Genomic DNA, 26,779 nt, shown 5'->3' on the forward strand with positions numbered 1-26,779 from the left:
TTTTTTCTGATTATACAAGGGATAACTGTCACCAATGAATATAAAAAAATTCAGGCAAAAGAGAAGTAGAGAAAAAAAGAAAGTTTAATTTATAATCATAATAACCTTTTGCTGCATATCCTTTGTTTTTGTATTTATACATATATATGTATACATATATAGAGATCTCAACACTCATAAATTACATTTTGCAGCATGTACTTGTGTGTTTGTATGTATACATACCCATACAATAATTTATATGCTTTTATAGTAATGGAAAAAATACATATGCTTCCTAAGCCTTCTCTCTCCACACCCCCCCAATAGGCTGTAGATGTCTTCCTTGTTGATAAATATGGATATATGCCACAACTGAATGACTACATTATACTCTATTTTGTGGTTGTACACTACCTATTCTAATATTGATGAACATTTGGTTGTTTCTGACTTACTTCAGTGAACATTTTTTTACATATGCCTTTGACCCACTTGTCCAGTAATTTATTTAGGATAAATAGAAATATAATTTTTGTATCAAAAGACATGTACATTAAATATTTGGGTATATTAGAAAGGGCATTTTAAAACTTTTTTTTACTTACATTTTTATCCAGTTATTTTAAGTTTTTTTCTACAAATGATATAGCAAATGCAGAATTGTCAAATTGCCCTGCAGAAAGCTGATGCTATATTACATTTTGATCAGTGAATGGGAGTGCCCAATTCCTCATGCTTATAAACATTGAATATTAACAATATTTTAAGTTTTTGCTAAAATGTTATTTTGTATTGAGATATTAATTATATTACATAGCATTTAAAATTTGTGATATTGAATATATTTTTTAGCTTATTTGCTGTTTTCATTTTCTCATTTGTAAATATTCCACTTATTTTTGTGGCCTATCTTACTATTTTTTTATTGATTTAGGAGCTTTGGAGACTCCCTTTTGTTATACCATACCAAAAATATACTTGTTTCAATTTGCGGTTTTTATTTTTAACTTTGTTAATAGTCTTTTGTTAATACAGACTCTTAATCTCACAAAACAAACTGAGGGTTGCTGGGGGGAGGGGGGTTGGGAGAAGGGGGGTGGGGTTATGGACATTGGGGAGGGTGTGTGCTTTGGTGAGTGCTGGTGAAGTGTGTAAACCTGGTGATTCACAGACCTGTACCCCTGGGGATAAAAATATATGTTTATAAAAAATAAAAAATTAAAAAAAAAAGGAAGCCCTTTTAGCATCAGGACCAATAGGTTTTCAAAGGCCTAGGTTCTGAAATGTAAAGGAATGCTGTTTAAAGTAAAAAGACAGTGCACTAGTTTTGAAACCAGAGATTGTGAATTTGAGTGCAAATCCTGCCAGATTACTACCTTTGTGAATATCTAATCCCACTGAGTTTCAGTTTTTTCATTTATAAAATGAGGATAGTAATCCCATCAGAAAGTAATTATGAGGATTTAATGGGAAAATAAATATCAATCGAACAATGGTTGGCCTATAGAGTTTGCTTCATAATGCCTGGTCGTCTTTTTTTATTGTGGATCCTGCAGAAACAAGGTTGATGGGAATAAAATTTAGGGCTGGAGTTTGAGTCTTGGAGAGTTCTGTGAATTTATTTCATCTCTGCACATTAAAAAAGGCAGTGGTTTTTGTCCCAGTGCTAGCATGAGAACACTACTGTAAGAAAATTAGAATTATGTAGTGTGTAGCAGGGTATTTTCCCTATGTACACAGACACACACAGACACACACACACACACACACACACACACACACACACACACAGAGTTCTAGCAGTCTCATCATGGATCTCAGAAAAAGAAAGGGAAATTAGGAAAATCCCAGGACAAGAAGATACAGAAATTGATAATTAATTGGAATGGGGGGAGATGGGAAAGTGCTGGCATCAGAGAAATGTATTTAAAAATCCAGTGATTTACCCCATTTCCATTTTGTAAAGTGCTTTTTATCAGATGAGTTAAGTAGGATCTTAACTATCCCTTTCTACAGATGGAAGTAACAGGAGACATTTATGTTTCTCATAGAATGAACATAAGTCTAGTGATTGGAAACTCTGACTGAAAATGAAAGCTCTGTTGTCAATTTGTCATATGGTCCTAAGTCAGTTATATGTCCATTTCCTTGTCTGTAAACTTGGGTGCATCTCATTCTGGTATCTCTAATTTTTTTTTTTTTCATTTAGGGAAAGAGGTAATAATATCTGATAGATGCCAGGTGGGATCTTGTATAGGTTTTATAGTGAAATGTTCAAATTGTTAGGGAAAATAGGCAGCAAAAGGATAAGGGTCTTTCTACATGATTCTCTCCATTTGTTTCTGTGGTTTTGAGCAAAAGACTTAGTAAGATCTGGGAAGGACTAAGCTATAATGTGTGACTGAGCTCTCCATGGGTATGCAATGTTTAGTTATTGAGTTTAATGATGGGTTAGGATTGCCAAGGGCACAGCTCTCAGGTCATTTATTCCTGAGACATCCTTCTTTAAAATGCGGGTGGTTATATTAGCTACCATGTCATTGGTGTAAGTTGTGACTTGGGCATAGTTCAAGGAAAAAGCAAAAATAGGAATACATTTATAGAAGACCTTTCTATTGAACATGTTCATATCCCTAATCTTTGCTAAAACTTTGGAAGCTAGATAATGGTATCTCCATTTCGTATGCATATTCTTTATTTATTTATATATTTTTAAAAGGATTAAAAAAAAAAGATGTTATTTTTAAGTAATGTTTATACCCAGTGTGGGGCTTGTACTCACAACCCTGAGATCAAGAGTCAAATGCTTCACCAACTGAGCCAGCCAGGCCCCCCTCCTGTGTGTATTTATTTCAGAAAAGGAGATTGTATAGCTTTATAATCCATTTTCTTCACCTAACAAATCTCACACAAAATTATTTGTCTCCTTTACTAGACTTCGAACTTCTTGAAGTTACCAACTCTATTCATTTTTGTTTTTTTTGGTACTTAACATAGTGTATGGTGCAGAGGGAACAGTAAATGATGAATAAATATGAATTAGTACTAGAATCAGTATTCTTAATTAGCCGTAGTCACCAGATCTTTATTTTCTGCTTCTTTTAGCATCTCTCCCCATTTCAATTTCTATAATGAACTGAACAATGCTTAAAAAAATACAAAATGCTGTATACATGATATGTAGCAAGTTAAGACCATATTGACTCTGAATTCACATAAATTGTTCCGGTCTGAATCCAGTTGATAATGCAGTCGATATTTTTATAATCTTATCCTAAGTACATATTTGCACAACAGGCGGTGTCAACTCATCTAAGTAACTTGGTATTATTTTGCCTTAAATTATGATACCTTAAATTATAGAGCTCTATTACTGAAGTCATTATTTATGGTTAAGAGGGAGTGGTACTGAGAGTGATAACAAGAAGAGTTTTTTAATGAGTATCAAAATGGATCCTATCTTTAGATGTCTTTAAATTTATCTTGATTTAACTACCTAGAAATTGCAAAGAACAGTCCTTCCTCCTTTGTCTATTAGTTTACTGCACAGAAAATAGTGGGCTGATTTTTAAAAAAAATGTATGGGCTTTAAATTAGTACTTTTTATAAGCTTTTGTTAAATGATTGCTTTTAAAATGTTCTGACACTTTATTTTGTGAGCAGGACTCTGGAGAGAAAACTCAGTGGGGATGGAATCCTTTCCTTTTTCTGGGTATGATAATGCACTGCAAATGTTGAGACTATTCTAACTATAATATTTATCTTACAATGAATCCAAATTGTCAGTTGCTGGAGATCTGGAATTGGGCTTTATTGTTCTTTATCCCTAGAGGTTCCAATTCATGTTATGCATCCTGTGCGCTCTCAGAAGTGTTAATTGAATTGCTGGAGAATTGCTTGTATCATTCTCAAATTAAGAAAAAAAAATACAACTTCCTGCAATAACTAAGACTTAATTTTTAAGTTAAATTTCAGTATCTAGCATCTATTCCTCCTTACATTTAAGAAAATATTTTACTTTATTTTTAAAAAAGATTTTATTTATTTATTTGGAAGAGAGAGTAAGTGACAGAACATGACCAGGGGGAGGGAGAGAAACAGACTTTCTTGCTGAGCAATGAGCCTGATGTGGGACTCGATCCCATGACCCTGGGATCATGACCTGAGCTGAAGGCAGTCGCCTAACCTACTAACTGACCCACTCAGGTGCCCCCCAAATTTTTATTTTTTAAAAACAAGAATTCCAAAATCATTGAGAATCTTTTCCATAAGATAAAACATTTTATAGAGTTACTAGATTTTTGCTTATGCACAAAAGCTTTGTGAGCTTACCCACATTTAACACAATTGCTCTTTAGTCCAGCAGTTACTAAATTTTAATGTGCATAGGAATTACCTGGGGGCTATGCTTATAATAGATTCCTAGGCCATACTCTCAGAATTGCAGAACCAATAGCTTAAGGTGGGACCCAACAGTCTTTTTTAAAAAATTAATTTTAATAAGCATCCCAGGTGGTTCTGATATAAGGAGTCTGAGGATTATTGTTTGATAATCACTTTTTTCTCCAGTCCTACTCACACAAGTCTTTCTCTGATTTCTGTTATTAAACTAATACTATGTATGTCTGAAACTAGGTAGGCCACAAGAAAAAAAAGATATATTAAAAGACACAATAATATGTGTTATTTCCAAGAAGGATATTTTGCTAAGAAAAGCATTGGATGTGAAAGAAGACATGAGAGAGAATAAGTTTATTGAGTGAAAATTCTAAAATATATTCTGAATGTCTTTTTAGCCCACTGCTAATTTTCTGTTTGATTCTGATCAAGTGACCCTGCTGCCTTATGTTGTGTTTATGAATTTTTTTTATAGTCAAGGCCTCAAAATTCAAGAGTTTTGGGGATTAAGTTATCGGTGATTCTATAAATAGGTTTTAGAAGTTTGTGGTCTATATTTTTGTCTTGGTTCACAGCAGTAAGCTGCTTTTGTAAAGGATAAGACATGTTCTCTTCTTCTAAATAATCTCATTCATTTTTCATGTAGACACAATTTTATACTGACTATCCTTGTTCACAGATAGATCTTGAACTGTTATTTCAGGAGATCAGTAAGTGTTGGCAGTTGTGAAAACATGTCAAACTTAGGCAATTTTACCTCTCATTTTCTATTATGCTGCAACATGTTGGTAGAGGTGAACTAGTGGGCCTAGAAAACGCAACATTAATTTCTCTTTTTCTGACCCAGAAATACCTTGCTCTGACCATCTATAATGTGTTAAAGATGGCCTAAGAAATGTTACATTAAAGTGTAAGCATATACTTCCAGTGGATGTGGATGAAATATAAAATTGTAAAATCTTCGAGTGGTAGGAACTTTTAGAGGAGAACCGGCACAGTAGTTCTTGAATACCATCTACAGGTCGGCTGGCTTTAACAATCACCTGTGGAGCTTTTAAAAAGTGGAAACTCTAGGCCTAGACAAGGAGATTCTCATTTAGTAAGTCTGTAGCAGGGCCCAGAAGTTCAAACTTTCTAAAAGCTTTCTAGGTGATTATAATCAGCTAAGTCTCATTGTAGGAATTCTTTCTCCAGTATCCCTGGCAAAGGGTCACCCAGCTTTCACTTGGACAACTCCAGCAACAGATCTCTATTTTGGGAGGGAACTTATTCCATTGCTTTTCTTTTACATTTTTTTTTGTTTAATTTTAAATTTAAATTCTAGTTAACATATAGTATAATATTTGTTTCAGGAGTAGAATTTAGTGATTCATCATGTAACACCCAGTGCTCATCACAAGCACCCTCCTTAATACCCATCATCTTTTTAACCCATCCTCCTTCAGCAACCCTTACTTTGTTCTAGTTAAGAGTCTGTATTACTGTTTGCCTCTCTTTTTTCCTCCTGTGTTCATCTGTTTCATCTCTTAAAGTCCACATTTGAGTGAAATCATATGGGATTTGTCTATGACTGACTTATTTCACTTAGCATACTGTACTCTGGCTCCAACATGTCATTACAAATGGCAAGATTTCATTCTTTTCAGTGGCTAAGTAATATATTATATATAGGAATATATTATATATTATATTAAATTATATTATATATATATCTCGTCTCTTTTTTATCCACTCATCAGTTGATATTATATATATATACGTAATTATATGTATATATGTAATATCACCTCTTCTTTATCCATTCATCAGTTGATAAATATTTGGGATCTTTCCATAATTTGACTATTGTTGATAATGCTTTTATAAACACCAAGGTGCTTGTGTCCCATTAAATCAGTATTTTTGTATCCTTTGGGTAAATACCTAGTAATGTAATTGTTGGGTCATAGGGTAGTTCTATTTTTAACTTTTCAAGGAACTTCCATTTTCCAGAATGGCTGTACCAGTTTGCATTCCCACCAAGACTATAAAAGAATTCCCCTTTCTCTGCATCCTCACCAAAATCTCTTGTTTCCTGTGTTGCTAATTTTAGCCATTCTAACAGGTGTGTGGTGGTGTCTCGTTGTTTTGATTTGTATTTCCTTGTCGATGAATGACACTGAGCATCTTTTCATGTGTCTGTTGGCCGTCTGATTTTTTTTTGGAAAGATGTCCATTCATGTCTTCTGTCCATTTTTTTAAAATTAATTAATTTATTTATTTAACACACAGAGAGAGAGATCACAAGCAGGCAGAGAGACAGGCAGAGAGAGGGGGAAGCAGGCTCCCTGCTGAGCAGAGAGCCCAAGGCGGGGCTCAATTGCAGGACCCTGGGATCATGACCTGACCTGAAGGTGGAGGCTTTAACCCACTGAGCCACCCAGGCGCCCCTCTTCTGTCCATTTTTTAACTGGATTATTTGTTTTTTGGATGTTGAGTTTGATAAGTTCTTTATAGATTTTTGGATACTAACTCTTTATCAGATAACCCATTTGCAAATATCTTCTCTCATTTTGAAGATTGCCTTTTAGTTTCGATTGTTTCCTTCACTATGCAGAAGCTTTTTGTGATGAAATCCCAGTAGTTCAGTTTTGCTTTTGTCCCTTGCCTCCAGAGACATGGCTAGTAAGAAGCTATGACAGATGCCAAAGAAGTTGCTCCCTGTGTTCTCCACTAGAATTTGGATGGTTTCCTGTCTCGGATTTAGGTCTTTCATCCATTTTGAATTTATTTTTGTGAATGGTATAAGAAAGTAGTCCAGTTTCATTCTTCTGTATGTTGCTGTCCAGTTTCCCAACACCATTGCTTCTAAAGATTTGTCTGGACTGAGCTAAAATCTATCACATTTTAATTCTCTCCCACTAGTATTGTTTTTTCTTTTGGAAAGAAGACAGATATACTAACTTATAATCAGCACTTACCATATTACATGTGCTGTGCTAGCTACACCTCTTTGTTGGCTTGAAAATATTAAACTAGATACAATGGAATATTATTCAGCCATCAGAAAGGATGAATACCCCAGCATGGATGGGACTGGAGGGGATTATGCTAAGTGAAATAAGCCAAGCAGAGGGGCGCCTGGGTGGCTCAGTGGGTTAAGCCGCTGCCTTCGGCTCGGGTCATGATCTCAGGATCCTGGGATGGAGTCCCACATCGGGCTCTCTGCTCAGCAGGGAGCCTGCTTCCCTCTCTCTCTCTTTGCCTGCTTCTCCGTCTACTTGTGATTTCTCTCTGTCAAAGAAATAAATAAAATCTTAAAAAAAAAAAAAAAAGAAAGAAGCCAAGCAGAGAAGGACAATTATCATGTGATTTCACTCATATGTGGAACACAAGTAAAAGCATGGGGGACCATAGGGAAAGGGAGGAAAATGTGGAGGGGGAGAAATCCCCAAGAGAGAAACAAACCATGAGAAACTGTGGACCCTGGGAAACAAACTGAGGGCTTCAGAAGGGAGAGGGTAGGAGTAGTAGGTAGCAGAGTGCTGGGTATTAAGGAGGGCACGTGCCGTGATGTGCACTGGACGTTATATATAACTAATGAATCATTGACTACATCAAAAACTACTGAACATAATAAAAAAAATGTTGTAGGTGAGCAGGAAAAATTACCCATTTTGTTAATTCTTGATCCTTGAGTATAGTTTCTAATACTTTGTGATGAAATGGAAAGTATACATTTCTTGAGGAAGGTCACATGTGTGATTGAGTTACAAGCTGAACCTCATTTTTATTTGAACCTCATTTTTTACTTGAAAGAATGGCCAAAACACACATGTGGTTATTCAGATAGCTGCTTGGCACACATAGTCTCAAAAATAAGCAAAGTGAACCCATTGGCCTTTTTAAGAAAAGGAACTGGCATTGCTGTCAATAGTAAAGTTTGAGCTTTCAAGAGAAAACTAATAGTTTGGAAAACTTGTATCCACCATCACGAACTTGATGACTTCCCAATAGTTAAAATCTTTTCCGATAAGATTGTTGATGATGTTAACAAATGTGATTTTTTAAAAAGTTGAATAATGAAATATGTCAATGTTTTGAAAATCTGCATAACTCATTAAACTGATATTTTCCAAATGAACCAATGCATGATGCTAGAAAATCATGCAGGGGTAAAAGATGCATTTAATAAAGATCAGTGGGTTATAGAAGTAACAGAATACAAAAAATTCATTTTTCAAATTTCATATTGTAATTCACTTCTGAGAAACTATTACTTGTCAAATCTGATGTAAAAAAAGAAGAGCTGCAATTATCTGGAAAGGTGATTGAAACACTCTTCCTCTTTCCAACTTTTATCTATGTGAATATAGATATTTTCTGCATACTTCCACCAGACCATCATATCGCAATGGACTGAATGCAGTAGTACCTATGAGAATCCAGCTTTCTTTATTAAACCAGGCATTTTAACAGATTTGCAGAAATACAAAACAATGCCAGTCTTCTAATTTTTTTTTGTTTTGGCAAATATGCTTATATTTTAAAAGTATGTTATTTGTGTTACTTATGAAATAGGCTCATCATCAAATGATTGTTATTTAATAATTTATATTATTTTAAAATTATTTCATTTTAACTAATTTCCCCCTCAGATTTAGTTTCTAATATAATAAATATAGATAAATGTGACCAGAGACCTTCGGGATTTTCAATAATTTTTAGAAATGTAAAAGAGTCTTAGACCAAAAGAGTTTGAGAACCACTGTTTGAGAACCACTGGAATAGACGGTCTCTGAAGTTCATTCCAATTAACAATTTTTAGAACATGCAACCATTCTAATGTAACATGGTTCCTGTGAGATTTCTTAGCCATTCTCCTTGGAATGCTTGTCAATGTCCCTTCTAAATTGTGACTCTCAATACTGAAGATGTAGGTTGAGTGACATAGAATACATGAATAGGCTACTAGAAGTAGCCTTTAATAATAACTATCCTTGGAGATCTTTAAGAAAAGGGGAAATTCCTGTTTCTTTGAGGAAATAAGTTCTTGTTCCAGGAAAGCAGACTGTTGAACTAGGTAGCATTTTAAATTGTCCTCCTTGAAACTTCAGAAATACTTTTATTTTTGCCTTAGTTATAAATGTCAGTAACTAAACCCTCATTTTCCATTCACTATTGTGATGTTCTTGATTAGCATTTGCATTGAAAAAATTGGGCATTAGCTTGGTATCAGTTCCTTTGAAAGATGACTTTTACATTTCACTTTTATAGTTAATTCAAATTCTACATAATTTAGTATAAGTATTAAGAAAAGAAGGAAGGAAGAAATATGGAGTTCAAGAAAATTAGCTTTAGCCTACAAATGCTATCTATAAACAGCTAAAGTGATAATAGTAGTAAAGAAGGTTTTAAATTTTTAAAAATTGAGCCAGTTTAGGGGAGAATAGCAGTTGTAATGAAAACTAAAATCTCCAGGAAAACATTCATATTGGCAAATATATATGGATATTTTTTAATTGCCTCCCTAATATTTATTTATTTAAAATTATGTATGTATGTATGTATGTATGTATGTATGTATGTATTTAATGAGAAAGATAGGGACTGTGCATGCTCGAGCAGGGGCCTATGGGCAGAAGGAGAAGGAGAAGCAGATTTCCTACTGAGCAGGGAGCCCAACCTGGGACTGTATCCCAGCACCCTGAGACTATGACCTGCGTTGAAAGCATATGCTTAACTGACTGAGCCTCCAGACATGCCTCACTAATTTTTATTTTGTTGTATAAAACACCAGGCATTGATATATTTTCAAGTCTGTTGAGAAAATAAATGCTTTAAAGGGAGTTGTTTTAATTCAATATCTCATTATGTATGACATTATTAAGTCAATGATTCCATATGTTAAAAAAATTTTAATCTTTGACGTGAGTTTTAAACATGCAATAGTTTTAATTTAAAGGTGAACAAATTTTGTTACACGTGTTTTTGGAAGCACTTCTGTACTTCAAAAAAAAAAAAACATCTCAGAATCATTGACTCTCAGAGTTGGAAAGTCGTTTAATACAACCATCCATTTGATGCTTGAAACTTTTTGCTAAATCAAATAATAATAATAATAATAATAATTTTAAAAGGATGGGGATAAAAAAAGAAATGGGTGTGGCTTAGAGACAGCTTTAAGCAAGATTTAAAAAATCTAGTTTGAAAGCTTTTAAAGTATAATTATACAGGGAGGTGGCAGTGTTTTTATTTGCTGTTTACTTTTGATCTATTACCTATTTTTGGTAGAGTGAGACATGCTTTTGTAAAAATGTTTATGGTTTCTTGACTTGATGTCAAAGAACTTGTTTGAAGTTGCCTTGTAATTCAGAGGTTTTTCTTTTTGTAACTAGTATTTAGTATTAGTGTTTGGCTTTGGCTGCTGAATAATAGCAAGTTAGTCTGGATTTGGGTGACTACTTTTGAATAGATAATACACTGAATTTTAGAAATAGCTTTATTGTTTATGGACAAATTAGACACGTTAAGTATAAATAAAGCTAAATAACACCAACTTATAAGAATAAGACAGTAAAAATAAGCTTATCTCTCACTCAATATTAACATTTTTGCTAAACTGAATGTTACTTTGTGAAACTTGTATGTGCACGCGTGTGTGCATGTACACATATTTGATTTTCTATAATTTGCTGGGTTATTATACATGTATTTTTAAAATTCAATAAGACATTTTGGTGATCTTTTTATATCAATAAATATGTATTTTTATCAGAATATTTAATGATTATAGAGTAGTGTTATATGTATGTATCATAATTTACTTATTCATTTAGTGTGTTATTTCCAATTTTTGGCTGTTATAAAAATGTTATAATGAACACACATATTATATATATCCAGATCTTTTATATATATATCCTTTATATATATATCACATGTATATGATATATATATACATTTTTTAATATTAAAAATTTTTTTCAGTGTTATTCAAGATTCATTGTTTATGCACAACATCCAGTGCTCCATGAAATACATGCCCTCCTTAATACCCACCACCAGGCTCACCCAACCTCGCACCACCCCCCCTCCAAAACCCTCAGTTAGTTCCTCAAAGACCACAGTCTCTCATGGTTCATCTCCCCGTCCAATTTCCCCCAACTCCCTTCTCCTATATATATCTTTTAATATTTTTGTGATTAGTTGGTTCCTTAGGATAATTTTTGGAAGTAGCATTGCAAATTCAAAGCATATTGACATTAAAAGTTTTAACACTTACTCTCAAATTAACATTCAGAAAAGTTGTGCTCAGTTTATAATATCCTCAATGGTATATGAATTTTTTGGGGGGGAGGGGATGCCTGGGTGCTTCAGTTGGTTAAGCATCTCCCTTAAGCTCGGGTCTTGATCCCAGGGTCCTGGGATCGAGTCCCACTCCCACTCCCTGCTCAGAGAGAAGCCTGCTTCTCCTTCTGCCTGCTGCTATTTTATGAGCCTGTTACTATATTTCTTTTAATTATTTGTGGTTCCAAGTAATTATTTTTTAAAATTTTCTAATTCTGTGAAAAATATATAATAAAACATTTCCACAGCTTTAAAACTACTAACAAAAATGTGCCTAGCTTTGTAAAGAAAGAAAATTGAAGAAATGGAGTGAAAATTTTAAAAATAAAGAGACAGCTTGTACTGTCTCTCTCTGACAAATAAATGAATAAAATCTCAAAAAAAATTAAAAAAAAAGAAAGTGGTTTTTTTCCCCCAAACCCTCACTAATACTAGTTTTTGTCCAGTTTGTAAAATATTTTGCCAGTATATTAGGTGAAAATATTTTATTTATATTTCTTTGATTATTAGTGGGTTATATACATTTTTGTGTTATTGGATTTTACATTTCTTCATTTGTACATTTCTTCTTTGTATTCTTTTTAATATATTGAAGTGCTTATAACGATGCACTTCTTATTTAATAAATGAAGGATGTACAAAAATTTGACAGAGAATATGAACTGTGTCACCACCATGGTCAGATACAGTAGTCTGTGGTTGAATTATTGATAGCTTTAAGAATCCTTGAGGGGAAAGACCATGACCTTAAAAAAAAAAAAAGTTTATCTATCTATCGGATATAATTTACATATAACATTATATTAGTTTTAGGTTTACAACATAATGATTTTACTTATTAAAAAATGTTCATGTTCATATTGTCTGATACAGTCTCATCCATGGTCATCATTTGCAAAATGAAAGAATGAACACAAAGTATAATGGGACAATCCATGGTGTTTGGGTGTTCTGAGGATTCATTTTCCTAAACAGATTGTGATTTTCTAGAACACATTTGCTCTGGTAGTTCCTTCTCTATCTTGTTAGGTTTGGGCTGCCCTCAAGACAAAGCAGTCACTTTTTTTTTTTTTAATTTTTAATTTTTTATAAACATATATTTTTATCCCCAGGGGTACAGGTCTGTGAATCACCAGGTTTACACACTTCACAGCACTCACCAAATCACATATCCTCCCCAATGTCCATAGTCCCACCCCCTTCTCTCCCCCCCCCCCCCCCCCCCCCCCCCCCCCCCCCCCCCCCCCCCCCCCCCCCCCCCCCCCCGGCAACCCTCAGTTTGTTTTGTTTTGGAAATGACCTAAGCTGTTCTCGTTCTTAAAGAAGTAACTTACTTCAAATTGTGTATTGATTCTTGTGAGTTAATTCTTAACTCTTTTCCCATCATAAAATGTTACCTATTTATTTATAAATTGTCTGAAGGAGGAAATATGCATTAAGGTTTTCTTTTTTATAGCAATGAACTGTGTGATTTTAGAAGCTTATGCTTTTTACATTGTTTGCTCCGAAGTGCACCAATAGAATAAAGCAGTTGATAATGAGATTCAGAGTTGCTTTTAACATATGTAGTAAGACTACATTGATATGACAAATGAGATTTATTGACTTCATATTGATGTATATTAGAATATTATTTGCCTTGAATGTCTAGAATCTGATTTGTTCCAATTTAAAATATTTCCAGAGTTAGAGATCTTAATTTCTAAAGAGTCCAATGACTGAAAAATTGAGATATATGTCAGCAACAATATTTTTTGGATGCATTTTATTTTATCCCCCATCATTTAAATGCAAATGAAAGAATGGGCTATATTGTCTATTTTGCTTAATTCCAATTCATGCCTTCAAAGGAATAGTTGCCAGAAAGACAAGGTGTGATTATTTTTATAATATGTAAGTATTGGATTCTCTCAGAGTTTGTGCTTTTGGATAAACAGTATTTTGCTATAGATTTATTTTGTGGATAACTTCATATTATAATTTACAACTCAGGGCAGGATAAAATGTAAGAATAGCTTATATCAGAACAAGTATTCTTTGCTGGATTTCAGTAGTACACAGTGTGTGTCCACATAGTGTTATGTGGTGTTCTAGATAAAATTGTTCTCCTGGATCTGAAAACAACAGAAAGCTGTGAGAAAGGAAATGGTGCTATGCCAAAAATAAATTCAGAGCTACCTTCCTTGGCCAGACCCTTCTGTACTTGTATCCATGGAAGCAGGCATCATAGAATTATTGGAAACTGGTGAAACTGGAGTGAAGAAGGCCTGAGGAAGCATTTACAAAGAGAAGGAAGTCTAGTGAAGAAACCTGATAGGTGTATTAACCATCAATACATAAAACTGTCTAAATGCCCAGGACTTTATCATCTATCATTTCTGACTGGAAAATAGAATAAATTATCTGGGCTAAGTAGGCGAAAGCATATTATAGAAGCTGGAGAAAGGCTAAGTTAGATATTTATTTCATATCTCAACTTCAGATGCCTAGTTCATTATAGCCATTTGCACTATAAATATAACGTTGGAAATAGTGTTTCCTAGAAATGATGTTGATTAAGATTCATTTTTTTCCAGAATGTATTTTGCTTAAATCCAGTTAGCTAACTATACAGGTTAGTTAACTAACCTAGATGTTTACTAGCTATATTTAAAAAATATGAATTGAGTAAAACTAATCTCTAAGTTTAGGAAAGTTTCTGACCTAAATTAGGAACTCAAGCTCCATTATTATTTTAAGTTGAACACTACTCATAGCCATTCTCACATTTTGGAAAGAATATGGCCTTTGCAACAAAGTTTCTTTGTTTTCATGGAACTAAAAATGTGCTGTATTTAGACCAAACAATAAAAATAAACTACCAAACTACCTTCTAATGCATGGGGGTTCTGGAGAGAGGAAACCATAGATATTTAGAGGCACAAAGTGACTCATTGTGCTAGTTAAAACTTTTTACAAGGCTAGCTCTGTGTGTTTGAGTTGCATCTGTTACCTCTTCAGCCAGAACTAAAGTGTGTGCAAGCAAAAGAATTTTGGATTGACTTGTGCTTTATAGAGAATGCATTGCATATAGACTAAGTATCTAAATGTGTTCCGTACCTTCAACAGAACAAAAAGGTGCATCTTTTCATTTTTATTCTACCAATAAGATATTCCTGTTGGGCACATCCAAGGTATTTTCTGTGAAGTGCATTCATTTTAACTTGCAGACATAAGTTAAACATGTTTTTCAAATGTAACTTGTAAGCCTCTATTCCCTCAAAAGTTTTTTTCTCCTTTTTGTTTTTACTTATTGATACTTTAGACACCTACTTTATGATTGGCTTTTTTTTTTTTTTTTTAAAGCCATAGTGGACAGAGGTATGGTATTCCTAGAGGTAGGACAATGGAATAGTGTCTCTTTTGGTATTATTATCTTGGAAAAAGTTGTTAGAGTAGATGGGGACAACTGCCCGAATTAAGACTAGTGTAATTTGTAGACAGAATGTATATACTCCTTTAATAGAACATGTAAGTGCAATTTACTTATATTTTTAAATTTCATTTTCTGTCTAAACTTTCAGGTCACTTTCATGAATTCAAAGGCAATTTACCAGTGATTTCTGGGTGCTGGGGCTGATTTTTTATCCATATTTGTAAGTATTGGTTTATTTATTACTTTTCTCATTGCATAATGAAACAGTAATGGTTTATAAATAAGAACTCAATTCTTTTGCGTGAGAATTTTTATTATTTTTTCTGTTACTTTAAGTGTTACTAGGTTTTTGCAAGTGTTTTCTTAAGAGGACTATAGAAAATAGTACCAGCTGGTGAAAAAAAATCCCAGTTTATTGTGATTTTCAGTGAAATAACACAACGGCACCTGTTACAATAAGCTGGAAGAAAAAATATCTTACTTTTTGAAGATGGGGCTCAATTATAGGAATGAATTACCTTAAAGGGGCTAGTCTATATACACATGAATAATTTACCCTGGTAACTTCTTACAGTCTTCTGGTTGTCTGGACTTGAAAAGTACTGTGACTGTGCACATAGAAAAGACGTGAGATGATACAGAATTCAAAGAGCTGTCAGCACATGAGGAGATTATTGAATGTATAATGTGTATCCAAATAGGGGTATTCCTGCTTTCTTCACCATCCCCAAAACACTATTAAGTTTCAAATGATATTTGGAAGAACAAAGATAGCTTTTTCTCAGAAAAGAAGTAATTTCAAGAAAAAAATGGAATGAACTTGATCAATTACAGTACTTTAAATTGATATATATTTATTATATAGAAGTAGTTTAGAGTATGAAGTGGGTATTAAAAATGTCTGCATATATATAAGAACATATTTAAGTGACTTGAGTTTAAAATATATTTATGTGTGTATATTGTTGGAATCTAAGGAGCTCATGTAATTTCATAGCAACAAAGAAGAAACTTGTCCTCTGTTAGTGTACTCCTACAAAGGAGTTTAAGAAGATAGACTTCCAGGAAAAGTATTTTAAAAAAACCCAACATTATAAATTCGAGTTTAAGCTATTCGATATTTAAGCAGAGCACAGTGAATATTTATTTAAAACCAGCTTTATCTTTCTTTTAGTAGTAGCATTGATTGGAACAAGCATTTTGAATCAACTTAAAAATAGATCTGAAAGTTTAAAATTGTTTAATACATTTTGTATATATTTAATGCTTTATGAATGAGTACATTATTTTTTTAAATTTTTTGAGTACATTATTTTTATGGAACTATCAATTCACACTTTATTATTTGAAGACTTAATTCTTATGTAAAACACAAAAATTTAACTGCATAGCTCCTTTGGATTAAATATAAGCTTTTAATTTGTGCGAGGTCTCATAGTGAGGACTAGGATGCAAAGAAGATGGTGATAGAAATGTAAAGTATCCTTGAAGGGCTCTCATGGAAAAGGGTAATTCCAAGGAGTTGAGCTTATCCTGTTAGAAATCTGAGTGAAAGGAAACAATTTTGAGTTGTTCAAATCTTATCTAGTTGCTTTGTCCTTTCTTTTACCTCCTTTCTCTCTTCTTTCCTATCATTCAGTCATTTCCTTTAGTAAGTTTTTAGGATGACTACATTTTAAAAGTGACAAATACAAGATAATTATTGATAGTTCAACCAAGATGACTTTTATTAAAATATTAAAATATAGTTTACATTTCTCATTACCCAAAGGCTCTCTTTTCTGATTTCTTTAGTCTTCCTCTGTGTTCCCTCTCTGCCAGACATACACAGGCTAGCTCTGAATGGATGTGGTTCCAATTAGCTGAGATTTTTCTAGCAATCTAACAGAGAGACTAAAATTAGAAGAAAGGATACTGTGGCTATAGTTTTCATATGGTTACTTCTGGAGTTCAACTTAAAAAAAAATCCTTTAGTCAGTTTTGTCTGCTTATATAAGCAGAAGTCATCTAATCATTTAGGCCCAAAGTAATTGTTTTTCAGTCTTGAGAATTTCCATGTTATGTTAGGGCATGGACTTTGTTGCTCCTAAATTCAGTGGTCTCAAGCTTTGTTAGGGCCATTTTCTAACTGTGGAACCTTCTTATTAAAGGACTGTAGCAGGATACTATGACTAAGATAAGTCAGATAAAATTAACACGGCATCCAGAATGCTTGAGTTCCTATTCCTTTCAGTTATTACAGAGACCATCCGCCACTTACACAGAATGCTGAGGTAATTAAAGCAATGGAAATATTTATTTAGTCTGCCTAAGAACAAGCAAATGGCATCAGTGACAATGGCTTCTTTTAGGAACTTTAATTTCCATCCTGGAACTGCTTATTTGCTACATGATCTAAACCAGAAAGTTATACCTCATGGCCATGGGAAGGTTTCTTAGTAAGGTGTGCAAAAGCCAGTCTGTGAGATAAGGAAGGTAGGATATTGTTTTGCACATCCATAATGAATGGGCCACACCAAGGGTGTGTGAGAACTGACTAGAATCTTACCTACTCACATCAACTACCTGTGTCAGGAGAGGAAAACACTGTGAAGGAAAATCATTATCTTCTCAGAAGCTGAAAGCATCTTATTCTATTTTTTTTTTCCTCTTTAAAGAAATAAAACTACCCTGTCTTTTTCAAAAGTAGGCATTGTTTAGGAAGACCTTGTTTTGCATGTTAATATCTCACATTTAATTTTTTATCTCTAATTTTAAAATAATTATATAATTCCAACCATTCAGTTCTACCTTGGCAATAAATTATTGGTTAAAAACAAAACAAAACAAAACAAAACAAAACCGAGGCAGATCATTTTTCAGGTTATCCAGGCCTTTTAAATAATTTGATAATGAATTTACTTTTCTAAAATTCTGTCTCTGTTCATTGTCTTGAATGGCAACCTTTGCCCTGAAAAGATACAGAAATACTTTATTCTCTGGCACAAGAGGTGATTATTGCTTAACCCCATGCTTGAGGCCATAATCTTAATTTGATATAACAGTTGCTTTTACAGACACTAAATTGGCTGAGTTTTGTGAAAACCGTTAGGTGAATCAGTTATTCTTTTGCAGAGTAGTAGGACTCAAATATAGGGTTTCATGGTATAAATTCAGTGTTCTTTCCATAAAACCAAGCTGTCCTGTCACAGAGAATTTTAGCTCTCTTTTTTGTTGTTGTTGTTGTTGTTTTTGATCACTATCTCAGTCTCCATTTGGTGGCTGTATAAATATTTTTGAAAAGTTGAGGTAGAGTAAGTCAGGGAGGAGATTGTAGAGTGCCTTCTACCAATTCTTGTCGTCATGTTCCTGGATCATTTGGTCCTCCCTGACATTTTCCTATCCCCCGTTCTAAAACTGCCACACGTCATGCTTCAGCTGAAATTTTTTGAATTGTGTAGATTTTCAGGAAACAAACAAAAAAATCACAAATTCATCTCTTGTGGTATTTTAAAATGGAAAGAAATCTGTTTCAAACTGCGCATAACCCAGACCAAAGCTCCCTCAGTGAGAATGCCTGTGATTTTCAGGACAAGTAGGTCTAAGTGCATTATCTTTAAAAAATATTATTCCAGGCTAATCTTGACATAGCGCAGGTAAATAAAAAAGATGAGCTGTGAAAATCCACAAATAGGGCTTGAATGCCATTTTCCATGACAACGGGAGCTGCCCCATGAAAGCATTAATGCTGGGAATGTAAGGAATTTAAAATTGTGCCTTCTCAGTTTTACAGTTGTGTGCTCATGTTAATTAGAGATATACTGACATTTGAAGTATCTACATTAATACACACAGCTACTGTACATTTGTGAACTGTGGCTAGAAATCTACTTTAATTGAAAGCAGTTCACTAATCTGAATGTGTATATCCATTACATTTTAAGCTTTTAAATTTTATATACTAGTGCCCTTAGATACTTGTTCTTTCTGCTCTCTTCACTTTCTATTTCTAATTTATTTATACCTGAAAGGACAGCCTGGCCTATTTTAATCTCCTCGTAGTGTTTTGGAGCAATATTGATGGAATTTTGAGGAAAAAAACATTTTTAATAGTGTCCTTTATTTGCTATAGTTTGAATCTCTTTCTAAATTGTTAGTTTTCTTGAAAACCTTTAAGATGGCCTGCTGCCGAAATAAGGTAGGATTTAGGTTTATGGAATTTGCTTCACTGGTTATATTTAAGCACTAAAAAGCTACTCTTCAAGTTGTGCTATGGTTTTAGCCAGAAAAGCCCGGTATTAGAGACCTTGATGGGATGAACAGTAAAGAGGCATTCTATTTTTCCTAATATAGTTAGATTTCACCCTTCCCTCTTGATGTGAAACCATGTATCTTAATTTTTGATTTGCAGATATGTTCACAATTGCTCAAAGACTTCTTGAGGTCATCTTTAGCCCTAGCATTTTTTGTGTTTGTCTCTCTTACAAAAAGGAAGATCTTACATGTATTTTTTGCAAGCTTGTATTTCTTAAGAATTTGCCTGTCAGGATTTTTAACCTAATTGTTTTGTGCTTGTTGTCTAATGAAACTCCCACACTTATTTTTTGGACCAATCCCTGAATATTACACAAGACCAGTTAGAAAGAAGCTTCCTTTTAGTAGAACCAGAACAAACTGCTCTAAAAAGTTTGTAATACTCTGGACTTGTTTCATTAAACCATTTTACTGGCACCATTAAACCACCGAGACCTGGGACCATTAAAACTTACTCAGTATTATTATTAGGATGATGGCCTATTTTACCCTTTATTACTTTTAGTCACTGTGCTAAGTTCCTCTGTTCTTTATTCTTTCATGTTGCTTACTCCATATTGTGCCATCACAGCACATTTGGTAATTCCAAGTTAATTGCTCAATTATCAGTGATAGTCATGAAGCACTTGAAACATGCGCAGTAGAAGATTTAAAGAAATTTCAAAATAAGTTGGTGTGTCATAATCTCAAATGTGAAACATGCCAATATCTGCAGGCATAAAAATACACTGCCTGAGCTAGGCATTTCAGGGAAGGCAAAAATCTACTCTTAAAATCAGGGCTTTTGTCTGGTAGTGAAGTGTTTCATCTTTGCTAATTTCAAACAACATGTCTAAATTTGATCTTGGTTTACTTTTCAACTCTAAAATTTTGGTCGTGGTTATAAAAGAAAAGGGAAGGAAAAGTATTGATTCTGTTTAAATGTTTTACCGGAACCTTATAATCATGATATTCACTGTTAACTGGAATTTGATGTAAGGTAGATCCATGTTGGATATCAATCAAAGAAACTGACTTACTAAAGATGCAAAGTGATCTCTTTATAATGTTTCTTGACTCATAAGGCAATCCTCTAATCAGAGGACAACATTACAGTGAAGGTAGTATGTTGATGTTTTATTTCTACCGGAAAAAAAACAAAACAAAACATGAAGACAATGACACTTTGGGGACTTAATCTGAATCTCATATAGTAATATTCTCAGATGCCTTCAAGATAACTTACACATTATGGCAAAATAATTATTGTAACTCTTTTGGCAACTAGGCAAACGATCATTAAATTTTGCATTAGTATTCAGTTTAGGGTTTTCTCTAAACTAATATAGCGCCAACAGCTCTTTTTTAGATGCTATTATGGTTCTTTCACATTTTTATAGTACTGTAGTAAAGCTGAATTTACTGGCTACATTTGAAGGTGGAGTAGAGCAGCACAAGAGTCAACATTAAAGTGATTCAGTGCCCGTTGGAGAGAAATTCTTCTTAACTTGAGATTGGAAACAATGTGGGGCTTGAGGGCAGTTTGCTAAGAGCAGCTAATAAATTTGAATATTTCCCCAAGAAGCTGTTCTCTGAACTTGTTTTTAACCAAGAAGATAGGCTTAATAGTCTTCCATATTCTTACATAACTTTCATTAATATTTAAAGGATATAAATGTATTTAGAGAAGGGGAAATAAAGCCATAATTTGAACAGGGTGGTGGTCTCAAATTAAGGACATGAGGGAGTGTCCTCATGTAGTAGTTAAGCACAGTTAGTCATTATTTTATCATATAATGATCTATAATTATAATGTATATGTAATATAAACTATATATATATAATATAATGTCTACACTTCAGTTAATAGTTAAGCAATTGATTTACTCATGCACTTAGAAATAGTTTAGCAGCTATACAGTTTATAAAGATTGAATAATCAACAAAATCTAGTTCATTTTGTTGTATACTTTTTTCTGCACATCACTCTCGACATATAGTCTTATCTGAAGTACATATTTCATGTCATCTTGGGAGTATGCATATAAATGCTTATCATTTCACTAAATTTTTGTCACCTCCAAACATAAAAATGTGAATTAAATATTACTAGTAAAGATAAAAATATTTTCTGCAATCTCTCCCTCTCTCTATTTTCCTCCCTCCCACCTTCCCCCAGCTCTCTCTCTAATATATGTGTGTGTGTGTGTGTGTGTGTGTGTGTGTGCATATATAAAATCTACATATATCTTATTGGAGTTTTTCAAAGATGAAAGCCAAATATAGTGTAAAAAGATATATTTCCAAAGCATCCCCTTCCATAGATGACTGGCAAAAAAGACCGATCCTTAATGTTTAACCAATCAAAAAAGTTTGTCCACTTGGTATAACACTTTTTATTATTATTATTTGCTTAGCACTAAGGGGTTGGCACAGTGATTACAAGAGAAGAAAAGATGGTCTCTAACCTAAGGGCTTAAAACTTGATATGTTGCTAGAGAGTTTTCTTTGGGTACAAACTGTCCTGGAGTAAGCTCTTTTTCTTTTCAGCTCATACAGTTTCATATAAACTTAAGTGAATGAATTCATTAATAGAAACAGATTTTCTATTTTTATGTCAACTTCGGGCTGTAATACCTTTGGAACATACATGCACAACAAAAAGGTATGTTTGACAGTTAATTATAATTTTTCCCTTTTTCACTCAGGCATAATAGATAATTAAGCAATAGCATTAATGAAATCTAAGTCTGCATCCCATAGCTGCCTACATTAGGTGGAATATAGGTTCTTTTTTTTTTTTTTCTTAAAGCTATGGCAGGCTGATAAGCCCATGGCTTGATTTTAGATATTGCCACTGTGTTCTAAGTTTCATTTAACAAAGTGCAGAAGAAATACAGATATATATGTTAATATATACAGATACTATTCCTCCTATGAATATTATTTTTCTTCCATGACTACATACATATAACATCACCAACTAGAATGGGCTGCTCTTGAGGTGAGATTGGTCATGCGTAATTTGATATTTGATATAGCAGTAAGGACACACTAAATGAGTAGTTGACAGGTATAAGGGATGAAAACATTCTGGGCTTTCTGGTAGTGGCCATTTGCAGAAGTCACTGTTGATTTTGTGACTAGTTACACGGAGTTTTTCTCTGGAATTGCAGTCACAGAACAGATAGTAATTGAAAAGTCATATCTTGGGAAGGCTGACAAAGTAAAGCATAAAACATGTGAGTGTCGATAAGAGAACTGAATATAAGAAAACTGAGCACCTCATGCTTTTTGAGAAGATATGGTTGACTAGATGGAAGAAATACCTGTCCCTCCAGTTTCACTGCAGTAGTTGAAGAGAGAGAAAAGGAGGGATATTAATGAAACAAGACTATTGAAATAGGAGATTTTTATGAATCCACGAAATGGATTTGAGGATTGTTATTTAAGATGTGGAAATCCTTATTTGGATGACAATAGTAACTTAAAAAGAGTTCTATCATTTCCCCCCCTAATTGTCTAATTTTAGTGATTTCAATTTAGTGAGTTTTAAGAACAATTGTAGAGATTTTGAGAAATGAGTACCCCTCTGGTAGAAAAACCAATGGCAATGATTTTGCTTGTCTGGGGAAAGATTGATATAGAGATATATATGAAAATAATCATATATGTATCACACCCTAAAATTTTGTATGGGAGATCTTTAGAAATGTCTCATTGTAGCCATTATCAAAAAACATCCTTGTATCTTCTAGAGCAAAGAGTCATGTGAATTAGGTTTCAAATATGTTATATAATGTTTCTAATATTGGAGATTAGAAAGTTTTTTGGAATCAATTCTGTAAAGTGACTTTTAATGTAATGAATATTTCCTTCCTTCCTTCCTTTCTTCCTCGCTCCCTTCCTCCCTTCCTTCTTCCCTATTTCCTTCCCTCCCTCCTTCCTTCCTTTTTTCCTTCTTCCTTCCCTTCCCTTCTGTCTCCTCTTTCTTTCATTCAGAGATAGTTTGTTTTCAGTTAGCCTGTATGCTGCTTGCAAAGTTGTAAGACAGAACCTAACACATGTCCATTAAATTATATGCGGGGTCACAATTTATTAAGGACTGAAGAATCCCTATTACATTTCTCATATGAACTAAGATAGTACTCTTGCTCATGTTGTACAAAGAGACTGAAGAACTGTTGGAATTAGTTTTATGTTGTGAGGTGATAAAGTTAAAATAATGGGAAAGAAGTGAGAATCTTTATTGATTTAGCAGCTTACTAAACCTGAACTCGGATTTGTCAAATTTTAAGGCTTGTTGAATGTTTGCTCTCAAAGAACAAGATAGAGGATTAATCATGGTCAGAAAGGATAATTTTTAAGTTTTCAGAAAGACTTTCTACAATAAAATATTCTACTCAGTCATATACTCCAACCTTAAAGACATTCCTTAGTTGTGTTTTTCTAGCAAGTCTTCCACATAGAATGAATTCATCTCAGTTTTTGATGTTGGTTGTTTCTTGACAATTAGTTTGACTGAGGGTTACATAGTCCATGCAACCAATGGGATAAAATTTATAAATGATCTTAAGGATACAGAGCAAGAAATGAAACCTAGATATGCCTGAAACAAAGTTGTGGATTGGTTAAGGTTGTGATTATATAGAAAACTGATAGAACAAGAAGTGGTGCAGCAGTCTGAAGTGTTTAAGAGGGAACAGGCTGCCACTCTCCCACAACAGTGCCAGCCAGACCAGTGCTCCAACACTTCCCAGTGTCTGTGGTAGGAGAAAGAGTGGGAGGGAACCAGGGGGTCTATATTTGGCAGAGAGAAGTTAACAAAAAGCAGCTGTTGCTTGGTTGAGCACCTGTATGTTTTGGGCATTGTACAAGGCACTTTCATGTTATTTTTAATCCTGCCAATGATTTTAAAAGATAGTTTCCTCCCTCTTCCAAGTCCCCAGCTATTTTCTCTAAGTTCTGATTTCTTTTTTGCTTTCATAGCCTTAAAATGATTAATAAATATCATACATTTGTTTGTTTGTTTAATGTCTATTTTCTTCACTAGACTGAAAGTTCTGTTGGGGCTGAGACCATGATTACTTTGTTCAAGCCTGTGTACACAGTTTCTATCACAGTGCCTGATGCAGTAATTTCCTAGTAGATGTTTGTTGAATGCATGAACAACTGAACAAAAAATAAAGATAAAGGAAGGAAGAAGGAAGGAATGCAAGGAAGAAAAGGGCAGAGGTGGGATTCAAACACAGTCCATTTGACTTCAAAACACATTTCTTTCCATTCTAGAACACCACCAGGGGTTCACTTAATTTAGAATATTCTTTTTTTTAACATCCGGCATGGAGCCCAATACAGGGCTTGAACACATGGCCCTGAGATTAAGACCTGAGCTGAGATCAAGAGTCAGACATTTAACCAATTGAACCACCCAGGCGCCCCTATAATATTCTTGATTATGAACTTATCTGGTAAAATTTTCATAGATTCAGCTGTTGTAGAGTATCTCAAATCTGTTTACGTTGCAGTCTAAGAATTCTTACATTTTACTCTGAGCCTAAATGCCATGAAAAAGGCCTGTACTGTCTTTTTTCCCAATACTATTGGAATATTGTAACCATTTTATGTTAATCGTTCTCTTCAGAAATATAAATTTCAGATTCTAGATTTTTGGTTTCTGCTCTTCCTACACAAAGAAAGCACTTTTCTTTTTCCTTTTCTGAGATTGTCCTTGTGCTGCTAAATTGACTTTCAGTAATAGAGTGACTGTTGTATACCCTGCTGAGTTTTTTTCCTGGAGGAGAGGTGTGGCACTCTGTTTAGAGAGAGCCTGTGGGAGGAGCTAGGCTCAGCCCAGAAGCTCTTAACCTGGCTGGTGCCAGGTACTGGGGCTTGGTTTGGTCAGGAACAGTGAGCTCCTTTTGTTTACCTCATTTTTGCTGCTTGAATTTTTCCTTGTTATTAATAAGTATCACTGTCAAGAAGCTTTTTTGTTTTAATATTGGTTTTTGAATAATGCTATTGACCATTTTCATTTTCTTCTATCTCTGGTTCTGTCTTTTTAAAATAGCCTTATGGTGTCTTTCCATTCTATTTCCCAGGAAGGGAAGCAATATAAACATGTTGAGAGTTAAGTTCAAGGTTTGCCCAATCTCATAGTGCCAAAATGTGTCATTGTTTCTAGGCTTTCAGAAATAGTATGTATAGCCTCGAAAGTTTACATTTTAAGGGTGTGGAGATGTGGCTAGGTTAAACAAGAAGTGTGCATCTCCCAGATATGTACTAGTATTTAAATACTGATATCAACTTAAATTGTCTTATATAAACTCCCAGGAGAGTACAAGAAGCAAGTACAAGATTTCTGTGGTATGAAGCAATAATCACCTTTACTAGACCAAACTAACAATCTTGGAAACTCTGGTCATCTGAGAATATATCATCTGAAGCAGCCTGTCCTACTTGGAATTTAGTTTCTAGTGAGGAATGACCTGACCCATTGGATGGTGTAATCAGTGGTCAATTTAACTTTCAACTTGCGCTTTGAAAACTATTTAAAGATGTGATTATTTTCCCAGTTATGGAAATCCCCCCCCTTTTTTTAGTAGCAAATATTTACTTCCCTGGAGAGTGTTTAGTATCTATTGGAAATTAATTCAGCTGCACAAATATATACTGAGTACTGATAATATTCAAAGCAAAACATTAATGCAGCATTGGAAATAAATGCAAGTGCACAAAACTCCTGTCATTAAGAACTTAAGAATCTAGACAGAATTATTAAACCCTCTTATTATTCTTTTTTGTGTACCTAGTGTCTGACTCCTTGCATGGCTCAAAGGAGGGATTAAAATGTTAATTAAGTTACATTGATTATTGCAGAATAGAGAAGTAATTCTCTATGCAGGATATGTTAAGTATCTTAATAAAGTAAAAAAAAAAGTACTCTAGGGTGGGTGGGTCAAAAGAATTCAAGATACATCCCTTTAAGAAGAAGGACTCTAAGTAGTTCTTTGATGATCTTTGAAACTTGAGCAGAATTTTGTCACTGGAAAAGGGGATGAAGAGAGAAGCATCCTGATTGTGAGGGGATATCACAATGATGGGTATGGGATAGACAAATGGAAACAGGGAAGTATGAGATAGGGAACAATGAGATGTCCAGTCTGACTGAGGTATAGGGTATGTATATAGAAGATTTAGTGTGATCGTATTGTAGTGGCCTATAAAACTAGGTTAAGGTATTTGGGGTCATCACAACCAAATAGTCTGATAGTATGGCAAGAGCTTTGCTTTTGAAAAAGTAGTTCAACCAGCAGTTTGTAGAGTTGATTAAAGGGAATTAAGACTTGAACTAGAGAAGCAGCTTGTGAGCTTGTGAGCAGC

General features: G+C 34.0%; 1 protein-coding gene across 6 annotated transcripts in view; it reads left to right on the top strand.

The window, feature by feature from the left end:
• SOX6 (SRY-box transcription factor 6) overlaps positions 1-26,779 on the top strand; it is a 609,548-nt gene that overhangs the window by 96,498 nt on the left and 486,271 nt on the right. For all 6 annotated transcript variants that reach the window (XM_045066197.1, XM_045066194.1, XM_045066196.1 and 3 more), the window contains exon 2: positions 15,273-15,344. The gene's annotated coding sequence lies outside the window, so the exon portion shown is untranslated. The remainder of the gene's footprint in view (positions 1-15,272; positions 15,345-26,779) is intronic.

This window comes from Mustela putorius, unplaced genomic scaffold, assembly GCF_011764305.1.
Source record: "Mustela putorius furo isolate JIRA1106 unplaced genomic scaffold, ASM1176430v1.1 tig00003859_pilon_pilon_pilon, whole genome shotgun sequence".
Classification (NCBI taxonomy): domain Eukaryota; kingdom Metazoa; phylum Chordata; class Mammalia; order Carnivora; family Mustelidae; genus Mustela; species Mustela putorius.